At 38.6% G+C, this 16,464-nt stretch overlaps 1 protein-coding gene across 5 annotated transcripts in view; it reads left to right on the top strand.

The window, feature by feature from the left end:
- Positions 1–46: 46 nt before the first annotated feature.
- Positions 47–16,464, top strand: part of MARCH7 (membrane associated ring-CH-type finger 7) — a 53,382-nt gene continuing 36,964 nt past the window's right edge. For 3 of the 5 annotated variants that reach the window (XM_008065642.1, XM_008065643.2, XM_008065639.2), the window contains exon 1: positions 47–238. The gene's annotated coding sequence lies outside the window, so the exon portion shown is untranslated. Of the gene's footprint in view, positions 239–680; positions 948–1,726; positions 1,761–16,464 lie in introns of those variants that run through there. The other 2 variants (XM_008065640.2, XM_008065641.2) reach the window with 2 other exon arrangements.

Below are 16,464 nucleotides of genomic sequence, written 5' to 3'. Positions count from 1 at the left end.
CCCCGCAGCGCCGCCACTCTCGCGAGAAGCCAGGAAGTCCGCGACGTGGGGGGTGGAGGGGAAGGGAGGGGCACTTAACGGTGGGGCGGCTGGGTCTGCGCCGGATGCGGGAGAGGGGCGGGCGCCATTGTGCCTCGCTGCGGACTGCTTTTCCGGAGTCGCAGGCCCAGATCACCAAGGAGGAAGGCGGCGGCGAGCGGGACGACGCGCCCTGTTCGGTGCCAGCTCCGGAGCGGGGGTAATGAGCTGCGGGGCTCGGCCTTCTGCCTCTTGGGGAGCTGGTTCGAGACTAGGCCGCGGGTGGGGGAGGGGAGGAAGCGGAGAGGCCCTGGGACGCGGAGGCCGCTTCCGCGCGGGACTGAGCCGGGGAGCTCGGCCCCGGGCCGCGGGCGCGAAGCGGGGGAGGGACGGGCTTAGGCCTCCTCTGACGGTGGCCCTGGGTCCCGTGGTGGAGTTTGTGACGGGGGGAAGGGGTAGGTTGCGCGTCTCCCTCGTGGACGTGTGGCGGACGAGGGACAGGGGTTGAGCCCTGTTTGGGCCTGGAGTTGGCGGCCTCTGGGACCGGGGTGTCGCGAGTGCGGAATTTGGGGAGCGCCGCGTTGGAGGCGGGCGGGGTTGGGGCTGTGCCTGGCCGTGCCTCGAGTCGAAGCGACCCGGCCGGCCTCTTAGATTCGGGGGAGATCTACTCGGCGGCGGCTGCGGTTCTTGAACGTCGTGACACTTTGAGACAGCTCGGCGTTTTTGTGTTGTGGCAAATGGTATGTTCTTTCAATGGAAATGGGTGACGGTGTGTGTAAGAAACGGACCTGTTGGCGTAAGAAGGGAAAATATGGAAGGCGCCAGTAGTGAACTACTCCCTCATTTTGATGAAACTGCGTAGTGAGGATGAGTGTGTACAAACGCACACTCGAAAATACTACAGTTAACACTTTTCTCTACGCACGGAAGTAAGTATTCGCATATGGGGGAAATCTTTGCTGGGTGATGGATTTGTCACGACTGATGTCGTTTGGCACTAGTATTAGTCAAATATGTCAAGTGAAATTGAACCCAGGACGGTTTATTTCCGGCTTTATAGGACTTTCTAAAGGTATTTTTCTGATTTTTAAAAAAATATTAAATCTCCCCATTTCTGTGCAGAACTGTGAGGTAGGTTAAAGATTAATTCTTGATTTAAAAATGAAGCGCTGTTGTTAAGGCAGACACATAGTGTAACTAGATTTTTTTCTTGTGGGAGCAAAAAGTTTGCGAAATGGGTCAGTATTTCATTAAGAGCTCCACAGCGTTTCATGAAACAGTGGTGCGTGAGGCAGGAGAGTCAGAAGATCAGGGTTTGAGTCTTGATTTTTACCATAATTATTTAACCTCTTCAGATTTCCTCAGGCACATAGCAGCTAATTTCTAGAGTTGAGAGGATTAAGTAAATCAGGTAGTGTGTGAAGCAGTCAACAGTGAGGAGGACAAAATGCTGGTCTTGGGTTTTTTTTTTTTCTTCCAGTTTCTTATCTCTTTTTGTTGTTGTTGTGATTGTTTCTTGTGGTGTTTTTTTTTAGCCGGAGTCTCACTCTGTCGCCCAGGCTGGAGTGCAGTGTCACGCTCACGGCCACCGCAGCCTTGACCTGCTGGGCTCTCGCGATCCTTCCGTCTCAGCCTTCCAAGTAGCTGGAACTACAGGCGTGGGCCACCACACCCGGCCAATTTTTTTTTATTTGTTGTAGAGATAAGGTCCCACCAGGCTATTCTCGAATCCCTGGACTCAGGTAATCCTCTCACTTCTGCTTCCCAAAGTGTTGGGATTCCAAGTGTGAGCCACCGCGCCAGGCTCAGCTGTTTGAATAAGAATTCCTACTTAACTACAGGTGATTTATTTTTGTCTTGAATAGAAATTCCTACTTAACTACAGGTGATTTATTTTTGTCTTGAATACGAATTCCTACTTAACTGCAGGTGATTTATTTTTTCTGCCACATTGATGAGGGCTTATTTTACCAGATAAAGCACAAAGATGCTTTATGTATGTTTTATGTATGCTTTATGTATGCTTCATGTATGTTCTACATGAATGTGTCAGTCAACTTGGATGTAAAAGTATCCATGGCTCATGTAGGCAGTTAGTTTTTGGTCAACCGCCTGTCCACTTCATATAGCTCTTTATTTGTTGTATGTTCAAGAATTGCCAACTTTACTGTATGTTGTGAAATCTATCAATGTAAAACAATTTTTAATAATTTGTAGTCGTCTGGCTACTAGATGTGGGATTCACATTACAATAATGAGCTTGACATGGCATCTGCCCTTCCCAACTTACAATTTAGTCATCAGACTAATGTATAAACAACTTATCTTAGTGTGATTGTATAGTAGTACTCTGGGAGCATTTTTACAGGAAGTACTGCTTGAACTTGAAGATTTGAAGGATCACTAGAACTTTGATAAGGAAAGTGTGCAAACTCATGATATCATGATTTTGAGAATTTATTATTATTTTTCCCATAGCTGAAACATAAATTGAATGGGAGGTTAGAGCCTAACATTAAAGACCCTCCATACTGTATTAGAAAGTTAGTGCTCCATGCTGTGGAATGGAGAGTTATGGTGCCCCTAAACCAAATAAAAATACATGTTAGATTATCGTTACTGATATATCCTTCTATTACCATAGATAATAAAGTGCCAGAAATAAAGAACATTGGAACATGCTTGAATGAATTGCATGGGCTTTTCATCAAAATATTTTAATTTGGGGGGGTAGAGATATAGGTTGTCTGTTTTGCTCAAACTGTTCTCAGTTTCCTGACCTCAAGCCATCCTGCTTTGGCTTCCCAAAGCACTGGGATTATAGACCTAAGCTACTACACCCAAACTTCTTTTTTTTTGGTTGGAGTCTCACTCTTGTCACCCAGGCTGGAGTGCAGTGGCATGCTCATGGCCATTGCAGCCTCAACCTGCTGGGCTTAGGCGATCCTTCCACCTCAGCCTTCCAGGTAGCTGGAACTGCAGACGCACGCCACCACACCTGGCTAGTTTTTGTTACTTTTATTGTAGAGATGAGGTCTCATCAAGTTGCCCAGGCTGTTCTGGAACCTCAGGTCTCAGGCAACCCTCTCGACTCGGCCTCCCAAAATGCTGGGATTATAGACTTGAGCCTCTGCGCCTGGCCTCAAACTTAATATTTAACTAACAGATTAAACTTAACTAATGAACCCTTTCACTGTTAAATAACTTAATCAACAACTGATCACATTAGAATGCTTACCATTTAAAGAGAATCAGATTTTGAGTTCATGTTAAGATTACTTAATTTCTGAATTCCAAATCAGAATTCCATTATGGTGAAATAATTTGTTATCTTCTCACAAATCATTGTTTTCCTAAAGTTATTTCTTTAACACACGGTATTTGCTGATCATCAGATAAGTCCATAAAAGGTGGGTAGTGGGGGATAAAATTACTATAATTTTAGAGTTGTGTGGGGTTTGATTTTCATTGATCTTAATTTTTTACTTTTCTACTTTGACGTGAACTCATGTGATCAAAGCTGGTTTTTCCTGTTCTCAAATGTTTCTGTGACTGTACTGGTTAGATTAGGTAAGTTGAATATCTGGTTTTAAAATCACCTACTGCTCTACACCCATTTTTTTGTCAACAGCTTTAAAAGAGTGCAAGTTTTGAAACTTACAACTAGTTATCATCTTTCCATTATGAGGATCACACTTTGGTGTGATGTTTCCAGAAAGAACCCTAAAATGGTTTCCACTTACTGAATGAAGATCGAACTCGATACTTATAGATTAAGTTTACTTCAAGGAGAGCAGTTTGTCTTTGAAAGTGTTCTCACATAGACTTGACATTACAGCTTGTGGAATGTTAAACTTTTTTCTAATTTTTTTTTTTAAGATTTGGATATATCTTGGTGTCTTAACTATTTGTTGGCTAAAAATTAGGAGTTTTTTCTAAAGGCCCAAGAAGTTCTGTGCTTATAGAAATCCTTTCCTCATTTGACACACCCTTAGCTTCCATGTTTCTATGTTCACTAGGATTTCCCATTATTTTCCCCCAGAAGCAAATCTTTTAAAACAAACAGGTATGCAAAGTAAATAATGGAATTGTAATAATGGCTGTATTTCTGGATGACTCTTGACTATTGAAATATTTTGTGGGCCATACGTGGTGGCTCAAGCCTGTAATCCCAGCAATTTGGGAGGCCGAGGCAAGAGGATTGCCTAAGCCCAGGGGAGTGAAAATGGAAGTTTGTAAGACCTCTTGCAACCTTGCAATCAGAATGTCACTTAAAATACATTTTCTAAGTCCTAGGAAGTCTCATAAGGCCTAGGAAGTCTCATAAGGATGAGAAAGTAAGGCTCTACTTCATCCTGGGCAGAACAGCAGCATTGCGTTGCAAAGGGGGCACATTCTAGAATGGGGGGGGGGATTTGTAGCCATACTTTGTAGTTTACCACAGGTTGTTTAGACAATAATAAGACTAAGTATTCTCAAAAATGTCATGATTGGGATTACTTTAAAATAACATAGAGGGTGGTAAAATAGACAAGAGAGGTCAAATGTTGATGGTTGTTGAAGACTTATGTACATGGAAGTTTATAGATTTGTGTAATCTATGTTATAAAAACATGTCTTTTTCTTTGGTAATTGTTGCCTAAGATTAAGATTAGCAAAGTAGGTACATTGAAGAAAGTTTGGAAAACTAAGTATAAAGAAGAAAGTAATTTTGTATGTTTTCTTACCCTGCAGTGAATATCCTGTGCATAATCATAAATCTGAATGACTTTAAAAGTTTCTTTACTGTGTGTTAAGGACATTTTAAAAAAATGAAAAAGCCAACAGCATTTCTGCTAAGCTGTTTGAAACTCTTAACACCAACAGTATTGCTTACTAAAAAGCTAGTATTTGTTGAATACCTGCTAGGTGCCAGCAAAGTACACAGTATACCTGTGAAGTTGGTGCTATTATTATCACCATTTTGTAGGTGAAGAATTTAAGCTTTGGGGAGATTATACCTAGAGTCACACCAAGTAAAGGGCAGACTTCAAGGCTTGTACTTACAACTATTGTATTTCTACAAATAGAAATTGACTGATGGGTAAAATAGTAGACAGTGCTTAATATTTCTTGTCTAGCCTTTTGTTATTTTGGAAAAAAATAGGAAGTTTTATTAATGAATACATTAAAATAGAGGAAAAGACTGTTAGGCCGTGGGAGGTAGCATGTGCTTTTTTTGGGTTAGGCTGTTTGTTTTATGACTACTGTGTGACTCTTGACAGATACCTGAACAAGACTGCTATTGTAGTAACAGGACATAGTAATATGTAGAGTGGTAGAAGAGGATACAAAAAGCTTTCTTTTTTTTTTGAGTTGGAGTCTCACTCTGTCGCCCAGACTGGAGTGCAATGGCCGCTCCCAGCCACCGCAGCCTCGACCTGCTGGGCTCCGGCGATCCCTTCTGTCTCAGCCTTCCAAGTAGCTAGAATTACAGGCATGCGCTACCACACCTGGCTGATTTTTTTTGATTTATTGTAGAGATGAGGTCTCGCTTCCCAGGCAGGTCTCGAACCCGTGGGCTCAGGCAATCCACTCACCTCAGCCTCCCAAAGGCGCGGGATTACAGGCTGAGCCACCGAGCCCGGCACAAAAAGCTTTCATAAGCAGAATCAAAGAAAAACTTTTGGATGTTGTGCTGCTATTTCTCTACTTTTAGGCATTCACAGCTTTCTAAGTTTGGTAAACTAAAAATCTAAGCCCTACATGATAGGCAACTTGTAGTGGTCTGAGAAAGCGTTCCTCTTAAGTAGGGTAATATTAGTAAAACTCCTTTGCTCCAAATGTTTTCTTATACTGCCTAAAATTTTTCAGTTTACTTTTTCATAGCACCCCACTTTCTACTAATTAGAGATAATAAGTTGTAGGGGGAAGTGCTGAAGCTGATCACATATGTGTCTGGAAAAAAGTAAATAGATCCGCGTGTGATTGAAAATATATTATCAGCCCACAGTACTCTTCTTTGTTTTCAAAAGTTTGTTTCCAGCATCCTTCTGGACCTTCTGAGCATTACTCATTCTTTGGAACCAACTCATCTTTATGTGCTTCTTTGTCCCTCACTTTGAACCCCCTGCAAAGAGATGGAAAACAGTAAAATAATTGTTCATCAGTATTCTGAAGAATCTCCTCCCAGTTATTAAGTAAAATTCTTTTTGGCTTAAAGTATATATGTTGAATTTACCTTTTATCCAATTCCACTACTTTGGGCCCTCATTGGTTTATCTTGGAGCCAGCTTGTCTCTACCTGTATCTTGACCATAATATTGATTTGGTTTGGGGGATTTTTTTGTTTGTTTTTAGCTGACCCTGTTGCAGAATCTTTAGCAACTCCCAAGCCTATATTCTGTAGCAGTGGTTTGTTTTCCATGGTTCCACAAAGGAAGTAAAATTAATTATCAAGTTACTTTCAATATTGCAAAAAATGCAGCAACTTATATATGAATCTCTTAAGGCTAGGCAAAACTAGATCATTTTGTTGGAGTACTTACTGTTTCTTCTTTGAAAACTCATTTTTTGGTCAGAAATATAATTTTGAGATCCTTAGGGAGCAAAATAACTTAAAATCACTGGTAGAGAGCTTCAGAGTTGTTGCCTTACTCAACTACATTCCCCTGAGCAGAGGACACAGTGCCTTCACATTCTAGACCTAATCTACTTTCTTATATGTATTACCTTCCGAGTTATTTGTTTCTGTCTCACCTTCCTTGCCTTGAATTGTACCCCTCATAAAATTATTTTCTGTTATCCTCTTTTTCTAGTTTAATTTCAAAACTCAGCTCAAATGTTACCTCCTCTGAGGTCATCCTCATCTTGCTGGAACTTTTGGCTCCCCATTCGTTGCTCTCACAGCGAACTGAGGTTTTTGTTTTTGTTTTTTTTTGAAGTATAATTATTTTCAGCAGTCTGATAAGAGTACTGGATGTGAATTGCTAATTGTCCTACAATACAAATAGTTGGTGTTCATTCGACTTCTTCCTGATTTGATGTCTGTCATCAGTTCTGCAAAACTTTCATCCTATATATATTTTATATATATATTATATATATATATTTTTTTTAAGATGTAGAGCACAATTTAGGGTTAGGTATACAGATGTTTATTATGCAGGTACCCTTGTTGACGAGGGGTTTCCCCCCTGCCATTCTTTTTCTTATAGTATTATGATAATTGTTCAAGGTCCACTTATGAATAAGAACATGTCATACTCAGTTCTTTGTTTCTGTGATAGATAACTCAGTATTATAGACTCTGAGTCCATTCAGGTTGCTGCAAAGTTGATGATTTTGTCCTTCTTTATGGCTGTGTAACATTCCATCATGTGTATATACTACATTTTTTTTTTTTTTTTTACCTAGTCCTCTTTTGACAGACAGTATGGTTGGTTCCATGTTGTTGCTATTGGGAACAATGTTGCAATAAGCATATGTGTGCAGGTATCTTTTTCATAGAGTGATTTGAGTTTCTCCAGATATATTCCCAGTGAAGGGATTGAGGGGTTGTATGGAAGGTTGATTTTGTCGGAGCCTCGCTTTGTTGCCCAGGCTGGAGTGCAATGGCACAATAATGGCTACTGAAGCCTCAACCTCCTGGGCTCATGCAATCCTTCTGCCTCCACTTTCCAAGTAGCTGGAACTAAAGGTGCACACAGCCACATCTGGCTAACTTTTTGATTTTTGTAGAGGCAAGATCTCACTAAGTTTCCCAGGCTGGCCTCGAACCCCTGGGCACAGGCAGACTCCTGTGGCTCCCAAAGTGCTGGAATTACAGGCATGAGTCACCGCATCCAGCTGTTTCTTTCTGTAACTCCTGTTAAATGTATGTTAGGCCTTCTTACTCTTCTCTCACTATCTCTCTTTTCTTTTTTTTTGCTTGGAGGGATACATGCACAGGTTAGTTACATAGGTGTATTGCATGATGGTGAGTTTTGGGCTTCTGTTGAACCAGTCACCAACTAGTATGGTACCCAGTAGGTAATTTTTCAGCCCTTGCCACCTCCTTCCTTCTCAGTATCTTTTAAATTCTGTATTTGCCATTGTATATCTTTCCATCTTTCATTCTAATTTTCTTCTAACCTATTTCCCTCTTCCCTTGTTTTTCGATTTTACCTTGTCTACTGTTAAACCCATCTATTTGCACATTTGCTGACTTCAGGTCTGTCTCTTGGTCTGGTTCTGCTGTTTTATCTCTTGGCAGTGGATATGTTTTTTTTCCCCCTTGCATTTTTAGTGTCTTATAATTTTTGACTGAATGCTAAACTGTAAAACAGAACAGTAAAGACCGAAATAAGTAGTAGTTAAGCCTTAAGGGTATATTCTGCTTGTCAGGGCATTAGTGTGGTGAGTTGAATTGGTTTAGTCTTTAGTGCTGGGTCTGAGTTTTATTATTGCTTTATTTACCTTTAAAGTATTCCAGTGGTTGAGTGCTACTGCCTAGTGTTTAGAGAGAGGCCTAGAATGCTCAAGGATTTATTTCAGTATCTTGTACCACCCTGAGCTCTCTGCAGGCCCTGTGTCACAGAGAGATCTCTCTCAGGCTGTGGTACTTTCCTCAACAGTAGACAGCTGTTGCTTCTTGAAGGAAAGCCATGGTGGGGATGGGAGGGTATTCTTCATTCTACTAATCCTTCTTCATTCTTAGGCAGGCTCTGTGTGCTTGGTCTTAGAGGTGGGGATTTCCCAGCATTTCTGTCCTTCCTGTCTCCTCTTCAGTCTGGAGTGCAGATCCCCCCATGGCAGCTGACTTCTGCCTTGTGTTGGTTAGAAGGTCCTGGGCAGGTGGGTTTTGTAGCCCTTTGTCAATTGACTACACACTTCTACCTGCATCAGTGCTGGGTCCTTGCTGAAATGGATTTCCTAACTCTTATCAACAGCTAATCACCACCTTGTTCTTACCAGGTCTAGAGTGCTGTATAGGCTTCTTATGTTCTTTTCTGGTGAACATAGGTAGACTCTGCCTCTTAACTGTCACACTAGCAAATATTTGGTCTTCAGGGATTTAAGATTTTGATGAATTTGGGGTGCTTTTTTTTATGATGACCACCTTTGTCCCATCTCTTCCTGTGGAGAACCTTGCTGTGCTTTGCAGTTCAGTTTATCTTGTTGCCTTGCAACCTCAGCTACCACATTATGGATTATCCAGTTTATTCTTGTTATGGTGGGAATGATGTTATCTTTTTTACTTTCTATATTATGCAGAGATGGACTTTGTATATTACATTCCCCATGATTTTGTTATGAAAACATATAAAAAGAAAGTTGGGAGAATCTTGCCTACATTCAGTAGTTAATGTAAAATCTTGCCTACATTCAGTAGTTCATAATTTGCCATATTTGCTTTAATATACTTATTTTCTGAAACATGCATTCTTATTTCAAAACTATTTAAAAAGTTGCAGACATTATGACGCTAGTCCAATTCATATTCAATCTTTCTGTTGTCTTTTTGAATCAGGATTCAATTAAGTTTCATGCACTGCATTTGGTTTTGTCTCTTTAGTCTCATACTAGAACAGTACTTCCTTATTTTTTTCTTTGTGACATTGACTTTCTGAAGAGTCTAGGCCAGTTATTTTATAGAATTTCTTCCATTTTAAATATCCCTATGTTATTGATGTTTTTATTTAATGATGACTGTTGTTTATTTTAGTTCTGAAATTTCTATTCACTCCTCTTTTCAAAGGTGCTCTTTTTACAGTTTCCTGTTACCTGCACATATTTTTCAAGATTCTCTTTATGTAAACACAGTAAGCATAGTTTTATAATGTGCTCTGCCAAAATACTTGATTTTTACCACTTTGTTTTTTCCCTTGCCTGTGTCTCAAGGACCTTGTTTGTGGTGCTTTATTTAGATGTATACTTAGTTTTATCCCCTGCTCATTATACTTGAAAAATTATTTATAGAGATAATTTGAAACCTTACATGAAGGCATATTCTTTCAGCTAGATTTATATTGGCTTCTTCCAAGTGCCGGGCGGAACCACCTTAAACCAAATTCAGGGTTTGAATTTTCTTTTACCATGCAGCTGTATCAACTTGGAGTACAAATCTGTACAAGAGCTGGTTTGTTTCTGGCTTAACCCTTTGTACTCGGAGATGTCTCGCAGATCACCTACAGGCAACTCAATTGCACTTTTTTATGAAATAGTGATAAATGAATCATATTAAATAGTATAGTGTTGGAATCAGTTATTTTATTGCAGTGTTTATTTGGCTTATAATGGAATTTAGGAAGTTATTTATGACAAAAAATCAAAATTTTATGTCTTGTATTTTTCTAATGTGTGTAACATTTGAAAGTCATTGACATGCTTTGCAGGTTCATTGATACATGTTGTGCAATAGTAATTTGTTTGATGTCTTCCAAATGGTGTTTTTCTATTCAAGCAGATAATACAGTCTCATTTTCTTCCTCCCACATTAATAATACATAACTTAGTATGCGGTTTGTTGTTTGAAGATGACGTGGAAGGATACATACATGTGTGATTCCTGTAAAACCACTTCTCAACTTATCAGAAACTTGACAAATTTCAAATGGGACATAGGTTTTTTATTGTTTTTGAAACGTCAGTGAAACATGCATTTCTGAAAAGTTTGCGCTTTCCTTAGGTTTACCCTGTATAATCATACATTAGGTGTGTCCTATATTATCACCAGTCTCTTTCAGGGGACATATGAGTGTCTGGCTAAATTTACAATGTCCCCTCAGAGGGGGTATCTGAGTGCAAAGGATTTTTACCTTGAGGTTGTGGTCCTTTGGAGTCCAGCTTACTGTGAGGAAGTCACCTCTTAGATTCTTCACTTTGTTCATGTCCTAGACTTTGATATCCTTCCAGGAGACTGGCAAAATGAAAGTTTAAATATGCTGTACTCTGCAGATGTCCTCAGGTCAGAAGTGGCTTTTGTGCTTTGATATCTCTCTGGGTTCCCATTTTTTTTTCATTTATGATCTGCTAATTCTTTGTCTTGCCAGTTCTTCAAGGCTTTTAAGGGGAAGCTCTTTATATATATTTCTGCTATCACATTTATGTTGTATCATGGTTCATTATTGTTTATTTTATTCTATCTACTTCTCTCCTGAGGTATGATTTCAGGGGATAAGTCTTATTATTATTACTTAGAGTTTAGCACCTGCTAAACTCAGTAGCTAACTTGTAAAAATTGAACTGGAGCTAGCATTATTTTTTAAGGAAATTCAGTTTTCATTTAAGGGTATTAAATGGGAAAGATAAATTAGGATTCTGGATGCTAAGCTGGGTGGAGTTCCTTTTTAGAGTGACAGAAAGCAACTGAAAGTTTGGGAAATGGTGTCATTTAGTAGGATGAAATTCAAAGTAAAAAAATATTAATGATGAATCCCCCTTTAGACAGAACCTACTATGGTATAATTAGAGACAAACTTTGTTGGTTTACTTTGAGTAAGCACAATGTCCGAGAAAAATCTTGCCAAAAAAAACTGTCAGGTTCTCTTCCTATTTAGTGACAAGATAGGGCTGCCTTGAGAGGTGAAAGTCCTGAGCTTGATTAAAAGCCCTGCTACTAACATCCTGAAATTCTTCATTTTATCTCTGAACTTGTGTTTTGTAAGTGAAGTCAGGGGAGTGGAACATGACCCTCACCAAAATACCGGTCATGATAGGTCCACTGGAATTCGGTGCTTATGTTCCTCTCATCAGCATGTCTAATGACTGACTGAGGGGTGGTACTGACACCTATATCAAGCCGTACTTTTAATTCTCCAGAACTGGTTTCAAATTCATAAAGGATATAATGTACAAAGCCACAAAAAATTTGCAATCAATATTTGAATTTTTTTTTTAACTGTACGGTATCTTCAATTAGTCTCTGGGTGAAGAGTCTCTGGAACTGACATACAACTGCTAGTTTACCTAATTAACCATAGTTTTTATGATGTTAAGTGTTCCCTCACCTTAAGGCATTTAGTAGGGGCTGACATAAGCAACAAGAGTAGAAACCACATTCGTACCAATTCCGCAATGTATATAGTTGGTCCATCTCACCAATCTGTGGTTTGCTTTAACTATTAAAAGAAATTAGCTACTTTTTAAATGAATAATTTCTTTCTGCTGGGCTTCCTAGGAAAAAAGAGCTTTTTAAAGTAAGTTCCTGTTTTGAGGGGATTGTTGAACACTATAGAGTATCTTTAGACCCCAAAAAAGAGTTTTTTCTATTCATAAACAGCATTAAATCTATTCTGTGGAAATAATCTTGCCTTAAATATTCTCCTAGTCCCAGTAAAAAGCCTCAGGGAATTCTGTGTCATTATCTGACATGCAAAATTCTGAAGTTAATTCTGTACTTGATGTTGTCTGCAAGTTACCAAGATCTTCTCATAGTTACACATTACATGCAAATAAAAAACCATCTCGCAACTTTTACTAGACACTGGCAAATTTAAGTTGAATCTTCATGGCCAACTCTAGAATAATATCCGAATTTAAAGAAGCACTGTATGGTGACAGCAGGAAACAAACCATTAAGGAAGATTGTATATACCAACATTTTTGTGCCTTTACGTCTTGGTGAAAAATATTAAGCTTCAAATGTCTTTTTCCACTGGTCTGTTATTCTTGTTTATACCGTTTCCTTTATAGCACAGCTAATTATGTTATTTGTGTAATTTGTTCTTTATACTTGACCACAGTTTCTTTGCGGGTACCGTGTCAGTATTGTCCCCCACCTCATCTCTTTGTTGAGTGTTACTTAATGTGCCTAACACATGAGTAAACCTTTCGGGAATGAATGAACTTGAAATGATGCCTCATAGAACCTTGTAAGTAGCCTGGTAGAAGTTTCTCAAGGACTGCACATTTTATTTTTCACTATATTTTGTGCTTTTGACCTACAACTTATGCAACCAAATTACATAAGTTTTCGTGTAACACTTACATTGTCAAAATTCAATCAATTTATGTAGAAGAATTGCCTAAAATAGTTTCATACAGTATCAAATTATATCTCTCAGAGGACTCTGCCTCTTTGCCTTCTCCCAGGAGGTTTATTTAAGCAGATTTCCTACTAGGTTAATTTCATTCTGCAAGTAAGAACTAGGTATAAGTGTAGTCAGAGTAAACAAGAAGTATAACTAAGAAGCATTATTATTATAGAACCAGTTATTGACATGGGTCTTTCAAAAGCATTTTGTCTACCTGTTTAAAATCCTCAGATTCAAATATAGTTTGTTTAGTTTATTGTTTAGTATTTTCATAGCCACCTTGTTATTGACATTTTTTAATTGTAAAATCATTCATGGGCTTTGCATGTTAGTGTTTAACCATTAATAGTCTTTATCCTAATGAATGCCTTTTTTAACATTTCCTATTCAAAATCTACCTCTTTTTAATAAAAGATTTCGTATAGACTTATCAAACATGTATATTGTTTATTTTTTTTAAAAAACTGATGGTAGAAAAGATTTATATCTTAGGTGACCATATGCTTTATCATCCAAACTGGGCCACTTTTAAGAGACAACATAGGCACTATTAATAATTATTCTGGGATAATAAATTAGGACTTTTAGGGCATAACTGGGACCGTTCAGGCAAATTGAGAAATATGGTCATCCAACTTATAGGGAAAAGAGCAGCCGTTTGTCCCAGCCTGAGTCCCACAAATATTTAGTTGCTTCTTTTAAGATTTATTTACCCTCATTTTTCTAAACAATATGTTTATACTGTTGTTTTATGATTTTTCATTATTATACACTTTTTTTGTTATTCACCATTAATTCCCCTTCCTACTTTCATGTCACATCTTTGTAGCAAATTGATCCAGTAGTCTATGTTTATATTATTGTGATTATGTAAATATTAAAAAGAATTTGCCTAAATACAACTGTATTTCATTTCATTAATATTTTCCGAGATGAAAAATTGAACTTTTAAACTTGTCTTTTTTCCTATTATCATATTTTTATTGTTATTACCAATTGTACCACCATCTCTGCCACATGCCAGTGAAGTGTGTTTTTCATGAGATGCCTTTTTTTTTTTTTTTAAGAAGTAGTGCTACCTGAAGTTCTGCTTTAGTCTGAATTGGTTGCTTTCTACATACCATCCCTATCGCTGCTTCCTGGGTTCCATGTCTTGTTCTTTCTTGCTTTACATTTCCACTTTCAAAAAAAAAATTACTTTCCATGTCTGAAAATGTATCTTATTCTCTACTTCCCATTTACTTGATAGATTGGAATTCGAAGCTAACCGTTTTTCTCATAACTACTGGCATTGATTCATCATCTTAAGAGTTTATTATTGCTGTTATTGTAAGAAACCATTCTGATTACTTTTTCTTTTATGTGATCCATTTTTCCATTCTGATAGCATAGGATCTTCCCTTGGTTTCTGGTTTTGTGAAATTTCAAGATGATATATTATGCTTAGTGTTGGTCTTTTTTCTTTGATACTCCTGCATACTTTTGAGCCCTTTCAGTTTGGAGATTTGTGTCCTTCAGTTTTAGAACCCCCCTCCCCCACTTTGGTAATTTTTTCTGTTATCTTTTTTCTTTGACCATAGTCAAATGATAACCCTGTTGACAGTTCTATTATTTCCATGTTACATTTTCTACTTCTTTTCCTTCTACTTTCTGGGAGGTTTCTTTCATCTCCAGTCCTTATGTTAAATTAATTTCAATGTACCTTTTTTTTAAGTGTATCACATTTTGAATTTCCGTAAGCTCTTTGTTATATTCTCATTGCATTCTTAAGCATCTTGTTCTTATTTTATGAATGAATGTTATGTGATCCTTTTGATAGAAATTAGCCCCTTTCCCCCAGATTTTCTTCTTCGTGCTTCATGCCTAAGTTTGTTGTTGTTGTTATTTATTTTGGTCTTTCATATTGGATACCTTCTCTGAATACCTAGTGGTTCTTCATGTTTGTCTGTTAGAGGGAATCACTAAAAAATCTGTTTAGAAACTTTTGGTGACTATATGAATTCACTGTGGGGTAAAATGGTGGCTAGCTAGATTTTTAAGTGAAAACTTTCCAAATGATATCTAGAGATCTTTTTTGAGTCAGAATCTCATGCTGTTGCCCAGGCTGGAGTGCAGTAGCACTCTCTTAACCTGCTGGGCTCAGATGATCCTTCCACCTCGGACTTCCAGGTAGCTGGAACCACAGGCGTGCACCATCACTCCCAACTAATTTTATGATTTATTGTAGAGACGAGGTCTCACCAAGTTGCCCAGGTTGGTCCCGAACCCATGAGCTCAGGCAATCCTCTCACCTCAACCTCCCACTGATATCCAGAAATCTTATCTCTGGTGTTTGGTGATTTAAGAGGAGAAACCTCTAATCTCCTGATAACAATGTAGGGCCAGGAAAGTCTTTGGTTCTCAATAGTGGCTATATAGGTTTTTCTTTTATTACTAATACTGACCCCTGCAGATATGATTGTACATTTAGAGGTGAGGTTAGCTGTGAAATCTTTATTCTCCAGAGAATAAATATCCTATCTTTGGAGAAATGGAGTTGTGGTTCTGTTGCTTCAGCTATAGTGTTTTTTGTTTTCATTTTTTGAGGGTTTTTTTCTGAGTCACGGTCTCACTGTGTCATCCAGGCTGGAGTGCAGTGGCACGACCACGGCTCACCACAGCCTTGACCTGGGCTCAAGTGATTCTTCTACCCCAGGCTCCTCCTGGGTAATTGGTACTACAGGGTGCCTGCCACCATGCCTGGCTAATTTTTTATTTTTATTTTTTGTGGAGATAAGGTCTCTCTATGCTGCCTAGACTGGCAGATACAGGTTTGAATTAAACAACTCACTTTCTAAACCCATACATCACCCTCCTCCCTCATTTTTTTCATTGTGGTAAAATATACACAACATAAAATTTACCTTAATGATGCTTAAGTGTACAGTTCACTGTTACTGAATACATTTCATACTGTTGTGCAACCGTTATCACCATCTATCTGCATAACTCTTTTCATCTTGTAAAACAAACTCCATACCCATTAAGCAGTAATTCTCCATCCACCGCTCCTGGTGCCACCATTCTACTTTCTTTATGATTTTGACTATTCTTAAGTACATTACATGTGCCTCAAAATGATGTGTCAGTCAGTGATGGGCCTCCTATACCATAGGGCCCCATAAGATTATAATTTATTTTTACTATACCTTTTCTATGTTTAGATGCGCAAATAATTGCCATGTACTACAGTTGCTTGTAGAATTCAATACAGAAACATGCTGTACAGGTTTGTAGCCTAGGAGTAACGGGCTGTGCCACATAGCCCAGCTGTGTAGTAGGCTATACTATCTAGTTTGTGTAAATACACTCTATGATATTCACACAATGACAAAATCAGCCTAGGACCTATTTCTCTGAATGTATTCCCATTCTTCAGTGACTTATTACTGTACATACAACACAGTATTAT

Source organism: Carlito syrichta, unplaced genomic scaffold (assembly GCF_000164805.1).
Source record: "Carlito syrichta isolate Samal-C Ts95f unplaced genomic scaffold, Tarsius_syrichta-2.0.1 Scaffold308699, whole genome shotgun sequence".
Taxonomy (NCBI): Eukaryota; Metazoa; Chordata; class Mammalia; order Primates; family Tarsiidae; genus Carlito; species Carlito syrichta.
Note: the sequence above shows the minus strand (reverse complement) of the source record. Positions and strands in the feature narration are given on the sequence as shown.